The sequence below is a fragment of the Pteropus medius genome, unplaced genomic scaffold (genome assembly GCF_902729225.1).
Source record: "Pteropus medius unplaced genomic scaffold, Ma_sr-lr_union100, whole genome shotgun sequence".
Lineage (NCBI taxonomy): Eukaryota > Metazoa > Chordata > Mammalia > Chiroptera > Pteropodidae > Pteropus > Pteropus medius.
Genome location: NW_024342473.1, coordinates 15,730,716 through 15,739,653, shown reverse-complemented (window position 1 = coordinate 15,739,653; position 8,938 = coordinate 15,730,716).

Below are 8,938 nucleotides of genomic sequence, written 5' to 3'. Positions count from 1 at the left end.
ACTATAAAGATTTCTATGTTGGCAAAAAGAAGAAAATATTCAGCATATGTCAGAGAGACAAAACCAGCAGTGTCAATAACACAGAATCCAATTTCTTTTCTTTGCAGATATTTAAGGCAACCATGCATTCCTAAAGATAGGGACAATAATTGACAAGGAAAAGGAGCAATTCATTTATGAGACATCTATCCTGAGAGTCAATAAATAAAATTTACTCCAAAAGGAACAGTGTTTTATGGCCTATTGCCCTGTAAATTTAGCTTAGTGGAATTCTCCCAGAATGCTTAGAACAAAACCCTCTGAATTACAGGATGGTCAAGGAGAACATGTTGATGGCATTTCCCACAGCCTGGTATGGCATGTTTAAACAGTATCTTTGTATGCAGCACAAAATATAAATAAAGGGAAACATTTAACCAACAAGCTGTGTTGGTGAGAAAAGAGAAGAAGCATCAGTCTCAGTAGGAACAGGGCTTTTTTAGAGTTTCCTGGGATAGGTTGTTGAAAGCTCAGCTGTGTGGTGAGGTGGCTATGACTACAGATTTTAGAGTCAGACCATTCCAATTTAAATCACAGATTTAGCACTTATGATAATGGATAAGTTATTTCAGCTCTCTGCCTCAGTTTTCTCTTCTGTATAGCAGGAATAGTAGGGTTGCTATGAGAATTAAATAAGATAAAACCTGTGAAGAGTTCAGCACAGTGTTCAATAAACATTAGTTATTATTATTGTGATTATTTGGGCCTCGCTCCATGATTCTTCAGAGGCTCTACGGTGGGTAAGTCAGACAATCTGACTTGAGAGTTGGCACTATCACCTAAGCAATGAAATCTCAGTTTCTACTTCTTCATCTATAAAATTGGAATAATGCAACAGGCATGGTACTTGGAGACAGACCCAAGTTAAAATTTTAGCCCTACTCCTTACAAGTTGCATGCCCTCACCTCATCTATAAAATAGATATATTAAAGCTTTATTTAAAGGGTTGTCAGACAAACGGAAAACATACCATATGTGGCATGCCCTGTAGGTTATCAGATAATCAATAAAAGCTACTTCCCATCCTCATTTATTCCCTTCCACTCAAAAGGGAAAAAACTCCTTCATCTCTAAAAAAATACACACAATATTTTAAAGTCATAGTGCACACATAAATAAAATATCAAAAATCTCAAAACAATCCTTAAGACATTTCTTCTGCATATCTTCACCTTCAGAATGTGTCCTAGAAAGAAATGCTCAGCATGTATTTTTGCTTTATTTCCATGTGTTATTTTTAACCTTTATTTCAATCTACATTTTATGCTTAACAAATAGCAAAGAAAGCCTTCACAGAATGGCTACTTTCTTCTGCAATGGTTCAAGCATTTGGTATCTTCTAGGCACATTCTCCATGCTAAGCAATTGTCAAATGCATAGACATGTAATTTTTTTCTACAAGGTAAGAGCTTATAAGTTCAGAATTGTTTCAGTTACCAACCACGTTGACAAGAAGTCTCAAACTCAAGAAGTAAATGGTGCTATTACTTAGAATAGATTTTCCAAAGGCTTAATAAAGCTTAGCTTCCATTTGCTTGCTTGGGAAACTCCCTGAGTAGTGTAGCCCCACCCATAAGAGATGGCAGTAAGAAAGAACTTCTGGATCTCAGAGCTTCATGTGCATTAGGATGTTGCAATCTTCAGTTCTATAGGAATCAAGGTGACCAGCCCCAGTGTAAAGTGAAGACCAAGGATAGCACATGACAAACTATCAAGTGATAGTTTCTACCCCAATAATGTAAGTTTTCTGATTAGGCAACTGGCAACCTTTGTTCAAAATCCAACTGGAGATAGAAACTAGAGGCTAGACATGATTACAGAAGCCACTGATTGAAATCTTAGGACTCAGGTTGCAGATAATATCATGCTACATCCCTCCTTAAAAACTCTGACTTCCCACTCAATAAAGCCTAAACCCTCCAGCATAGCATTTTAATTCTTCACAGCTTGACCTTAGGTATCTAATCATTCCTCCAAATATGCAAAGCTTCTGTCATAGCTCCCACTTACCATTCCCAAGGCACTGTGTGAACTTCCACCTGTCGATGTTTTGCATCTTCAGCTCTTTCCATAAACATCTTTCCTCTTTAACAACCTCCTACTCAAGCTGCAAAGCCATCTACTATGTGAAATCTTCCCTAATCTCCCCAATTAAAATGGCTTGTTGCTTAAAACATCTTAATGACTTGATATCGAACTTAGAATAAAGACCACAGCTCAGCCTGACTTTCGAAGCTCCCCGTAGTCTGACCTGGCCTCATTCTGCACAGTGCATCTCATTATCTCTGGATGCTAGCCTCACTGAACTTTCTTTTATTTACTAATTGTCACCAGGCTATTCCTTGCCACTGGGCCTTTGTCCATGCTGTTCCCAGTGTCTGCAGTTTCCTTCCTGTTCGTACCTTTTCACCTTGTTAACTCTCATTTTTCCTTATCAGGTATTATTTCCTTAGGAAAGCCTTCAGAGAGCTCTCTGACAAGGTCAAATGTCCTCTGTAATATTCTCTTATTGTACCATATCTCTCAACCTTGTAACTCGTATCTCAGTTATAATTTTACATTTGTGTGTACATGTGTGATGATTTTAATTAATGTAAATCTCCACACTAGCCATGAAACCTTTCCGTTCTCTTGCCAATGACTCCCCGGTACCTAGTACAGTGCCTGACACATATTGAGCACACCATTGATATTTGTTAGATGAATAAATGAAGAGACCTAAGGATACCGGGGCCAGCTCGTTCTTGTATAACATTAGTGTTACAGTACAGCTCTAACAGTATAGGGGTCAAAATTCTATGTCATCTCCTTTTATTGCTTATATCATAATGAGTTGTACATTTGTCTGAATCTACTGGACAGGAAGCCTCTGAAAGGCAGGGGCTGTTTGTCATTTTTTTTTTTTTTAATCTTCTATCACCTCCCTATACCTAGTTTCTAGCACAGTTCATGGCACCAATAGGTGTCCAATAATTATCTGCTGAAATTCGAGTAGCTTAAGTTGCCTGACATTCACATTGCTTGCTCCATTTGTAATTGTAAAAGTCATGTCAGCCGCCTACAGGTAACCCAGGATTTACAGCAGCATCCACAGCAGGTTTCAAGGACTTTGCCTGCCTAAGACCGAAGGAGGAATCACAGAGAAGCTATAGCTCCCCAGAGCAAGAAGACCAAGCAAAATCAAAGTCTTGCTAATGAAGCAGTACAGCCAAGTGCCTCAGACCAGTCACAGAAGCCCCAGAGGTTCACAGGAGTGCCCAAGCACCTGTCCAATTATCAATTGTAGGGTGAACTCTGCTGGCCAGGGAGTTTATTCTGAATGTGATTTATGCAGTTCACAGAGACCAAAACTCACTTTGTGGTTTAGAACTTTCTTCCCTATAAAAATGCTTATATGCCTATGCACACAAAATTTACTTCTAATTTCAAGGAATTTCTAGACTTTAAAGCATACTCTTTGGCCCTGCCTCTCCATCCTAATGGTCTACCCTGTACAGGTTAAGAACTCCTAGTTTAACATAGAAGACAGAAATCTAAGAAATCTATTTTATTTTAAATAAAATATATTTAGAATATGCAGGGGTTAATTCTTATATGTACATGAAAAAGAGTCAAGGTTCCAAAGTAAAGCTTCCAAGCCACATAGATGGATACCATGGAAACATCTAGTCCCGTCAACGCCTCCCTGTAATGGGTCGCAGTCCCATCCTAGCCTCTCCATCTCCAGGCCTCTAGCTTACCCCAGGGCTTCTTGCTGTATCTTTAGCAAATTTCTAATTCGTGGCCTTTTCTATAGACAGGGAGACTGAACCCTAAGCCTCTCCTCTCTAATTCATCCTGTATTTTGCTGCAGATTTAAAAAATATTTTGTTAAAAGCATGCATTAATTCAAAGTATCCTCCGTTGTTTAGTTATCAAAGACTCCAACATTTTATACCAAATATGCTGGTCCTGGCACATCCTAAATAGCCACAAATGGGGACAGACATCTTCTGAACCAGTCAATACCAATTCAATTACTCTTTGTTACAAGGTGGTGTACTAGCTGAGAGATTTTGCACTTGAACAAAGCTTCTTCTTTCATAAATATCTTACATGGATGCCAGTATGCTTTATAGAATTAATGAGAATTAAAGCATATCTAGTATGCTTTAATTCTTGCAACAACCCTGTGTGAGGTCATTTGTCATTATCTTTATTTTACTGAAGAAGAAACTAAGGCTAAATAACTTACCCAAGGTGACACAGGTCAATGTGAGGATTTTGAACTTGAACCCAGGCAGGACCCTCTGACTCTAAACCCCCTGCTCTTTTGTTTTACCCTGATTCTTTAAGAAATTAAAGGCTGTTATATGAAAAAGGTATCCTGTAGCAAATATGTTTAGGAAAAGTTGGTGACTTTACTGCAGAACTTCTCAGAGACTTCAGTGTGCTGGCAGCACCCTCAGCCGTTGTGAAGCTTTCTTTCCACTGCTCTGTTGGCCACAGATCCCTTTGGGAAGCATCTCAGAAAACCAGTGGTACTCAGAACACATCTTAAGGATTGCTTCTCTGTGCCACGCCTCCTTGTTCTGGCAGTTGTTCCCACTCACAGTGTTCTTCCTTGGATATTTTATCTTCCTTCAGTGGTTGGAACCAGGTCTGGGAGGCCATCAGTGGGAGAAGCACCTTCTTCTTGGAGGACAAGACCAGAGTGGACCTGTGTTAGGCACCTAGGGCTGGGGCTACTCTGACCTTTGGGATGGTCCTGACACATGGTCTCACTAAGTAACCCCAGGCCAGGAAGAAGAAGTAGAGAGAACTAGGGCAGGCATTTGTAGCTGAGGAGCCAAGGCCAAGGACAGGCATTTGCTGGAAGTGCCATTCCCTAGGGGCTTATGAGCTAGAACAGGGGTGGAGATAGGCCCTTGCAAATCTCCTGGGAAAGGCATCCGCCTCACCGAGGTTGTCACAACAAACAAGGTATTAGGTACTGACTAAGGATACACAGACCACAGAAACTGCAGTGCAACTCAGCAGGAAACACTTTGGCCATCCACTGAAGAGATCAAGCGCTTTTTACAGAAAGTAGGGGCAACAAGGCACCAATACTGATGAGATTTTTTGAAAATAAACAAAAAAGCTGTCTCTCTTAGGCTTATCCATGCTGAGAAAAATAAAGGTTTAACAGAGACTTTTATGTCCTGAGCCAAAGGTGGGGCATACTGTTTGACTAGGGATTTATGCCTTTTTTTTTCTGAGTGCCGGGAATATGGAAGATGGCATATATGTGCCAAAATATTGAGATTTTCAGTACTCACTTTTTGTGAAGACAAAGAGACATAATATTTAAAATTAGGGCTGCCCCAGAAAACCTGGGCCACATGATTATCTTCATTAAACTAAATCACTTCAAATCAGGTGGGTATACACCTGGATTGCTCAATGAACTAGTTGATTAAATCTCAAAGACTGTCAAGTTGTGAATGTGGATGTGGAGGTGGGGCGAAGGGACCACAGCCAAGGATGAATTTATAGACCAGGTCAGGAAGAGGCAGGCAAAGCTATGCGGGGAGGGGACCGTGCCAAGCATCCCAAAGGCAAGCCTGAGGGCTAGTGGTCAAGGCAGACCAGCAGCCAGAACCCAAGGGAGCACTGAAGGGTCAAGAAACACAGAGGATCCACAGGGACACAGCTGAGGCCTAGTAACACCCGAGTGCTGGAAGGCAAGGCAGGAGGAGGGTCTGCAATCAGCCCAAGTGCCACACAGCTGTCAGAGGGTGCCAGCAGTGCAGAGACCTAGGGAGAGACCTATATCCCTGAACACAGAAACAGGAGAGCCAAACTGGACAGAGCTGAGGGGGCAAGGAAAAATCCTGACAGAAAAATCCAACTCCCAAGGAGAAAGATAGGCCTGCCTGAACCGAAAAGTAAGCTTCTGGAACACTTGGTGGATCTCTGGCAACTCATTCCCTGAAAATTAAGCAGCATGAAATCATGGAAAGAGATTAGCTTTTATGCCTGTCTGTCACTTACTAGCTGTGCGACCTTGGAAAAGTCACTCAATACCGAGGTAACCATACAACTCCACTTGCCAGAAATAGTCCTGGTTTTTATCTGTTGATTTTTTTTTAAAGAAAATTTTTATTAATAAGTGATTTTGAGAATTAGTTCATGTGAAAATAAAACATGATTTTTGGCTAATAAATACTTTGAAATATACACATGTGTGTAATTGTATTTTTAGTACCCCTTTTTACTCTTATAAGTGCCCAGGCTGGATGACTTCTATGTCTCAGTTTGCCTATCTGAAAATAACAAAATTCTTTTGCAAGTTTTTAATGAATCGAGTATATAAAGAACCCAGCCGAATACTTATAATTGTCTTTTTTATGTTAATTCCCTTTTATGGCTTTCTTAGAAAACTGTCTCTGAGGGAATGAGAGGATGTGGTCTCAGGGAGGAGAGAGGGGAGCAAGAGCTAAGCCCCTCCCTAAGCCACACATTCCTACAGGCCCCCTGGCTGTCCTCACTTTGAGCTTCTGTTTGAGCTTAAGGAGATAAAAAAGCTCCTGGGGGCAGAGGTGGAAAAGCAGCCAGTCCTTCTAACAAGTTCACCTAATCCTGAGGCCGGGTTCACTTAATCCGACACCAGGTCTCTGATACTCCTTTGGCTCCTGTCCTTCCAGACACCATGCTCCAGACAGCCTCATTCCAGAGGAATTCCCGTTTCTGAACCCCACCTGACCCCAGAGATGGCGCTATCTTTTATTCAGCAGATTGATCTGACTCACTTTTTCAGAGCAACAGCAAGCATCTCCCTTGCTAATCCTGGGAGATATCAGAAATAGTAAGGTCTGGTCCCTACCCTCCAGAAGGGGCCCGCCGTTCCCTGGGATCTCTATAGCTGTCTCCAGCCTCTGCAGTGCTATCCAGCTGCTGGCTGGCGTTAGGAAGGAGAGAGTGAAATCAACACAAAGATGTTGTCATTCGTGGCCTGGGGACTCCTATGAGCAAGTTCTGCCCATCAGATCAGACGCTTCATGATCAGGTGAATGACAATATGGTGGCCCAGGAATGGGGACAAGACCCCAGGCAGGGGGTCCTTCCTAATAGTGCAGGAACAATTCAATTGAAAATCTTTCAGCACCCCAGGTGACTAGGAGAAGAGAAATCCATTAGTGGCTCTTTGAAATTGGTGGCAAATGTCCCAAGATTTGTGCATTCGGTAGATGAAAAAAAAAAAAAATCTCTCTGTGGACTGGGCAGATTAGATTATCAGAAGATTTCTTATAAACCACTATGAAAATACTGCCTTTGGAAGCCTCACAAAGTGATTATTTAAATAACAGGATGGAGGTACAGGCTGGAGTTTCCTTTTACAGAGATGGAAGTGAGGCCTGCCTCTATCCAGTTTAGTATTCTAAAGGAAGTGAGGAAATCTCAGAGAGGATGACATGTCCCAGCATTTGCTCTGAGCAGGCAGAGCTCTAGAGAGAGCTCTGGGTTGGGGCTCAGCTAAGGGCAGATACAGATGCTGGGATTGTAGTGCTTCGGACTGCACTGCAGGTCTCTGACAGCTCTTAGCTGAAATCAGAGCTACGAGAGTACTCCTAGCAGAGCAAATACCTGTGAAAGTCACAGCAGAAAGTTTGGTGTTATCCAGAAACGAAAGAGAGGCCTCTTTCCCTCAAACATGAACCACTTTTGGCTTTGAAATCTCCATATCAGCCTCTGTCTTCCCTAATCCCTGCCTCCCAGCTGCAGTTCTGTTCCACTGAATTTGCGAGCTACCCTGAGCAGGTGAGGGAGCATTTTAGATGTCTCCCCTTCCCCTGGATCTGGAATTATTCTGCTGCCTAGACTCAGTTTCCACATGTGAACCTCTTAAGCCACACTTCCCCTGCTCCACCTGGATTGGCCTAGTCTACACAGGTGGGCTGCTCCTCCCATGAACCCCAGCCCATTTTCTTGTGACTCAGACATTTGGCCTTGTCTTGGCCAACCCTCTCATGCAGGGTGGACCTTGTGTCTTGTCCCTACAACCACAGCCTAAGGTCCTGTTCCAAATGAGCAGGCCACTGCCACCCAGCCTCAAATGCCACTACCGTCAGGACATTCTGTGGCCCTCTGATACGAGTGCAGCCCAAATAAAGCTGGAGTTGACATGCCCCCTTGGGCCCCTTTGGGCACCATGACTTGAACTCCAGTGCCCGCTCAAGGCCAGCCCTACCCCTGGGGCAGTTCCTCCGGCTTTGGCCACACTGCCTCACCTGGCCCATTAGGCCCTTACAACCCAGTCCTGGACCAACTCTCTGCCTCATCTCTTACCATCCGCACTCAGCGTCCACGAGGACTGCATGAGCATGAGCATGCTATGTTCTCTTGTTCCTTCACTTCCTCCCACACCCTTCTTTCTGCCCCACTCAGCTTAGCTGCTGCCTCTTACAGGAAGCCTTTTTACCTTTTCTTGCAGTTCACCTCCCCCCTTGAGAACTGACCTCCCTCCTTCCTGCGTGCACAAGACCAGACAGTACTATCGCAGCCCATGAAACACTCTTTCCTACTACTCAGCACAATGTAGGTGCTTCATATAGAGTCTTCCTTCTTTTCTTTTCTCTTTATTGCTCTTTTGTGGATAATCTGTGGTCAGAGGAGTAATCTAGAAGCACATCCAGAATAGGAATGTGAGCCAAGGCCAAGGAGGTAGTTAAGAATCAGGAAAGAGTAGTAGTAGATGAGAGAACCGGAGGTCAGGGCCAGGTTGGGGAGATAAACCCAGGCATCTGGCTAAGGGACCAAACACTGATTCTGGGTAAACAGCCTCCTCAGGAGTATGTTGCCTGCTCCTAATTAGAACAGGAGTCTGCACACTTGTCCACTCAGCTAGAGAGAGTGTGGAGGCAGAACTCATGGGAA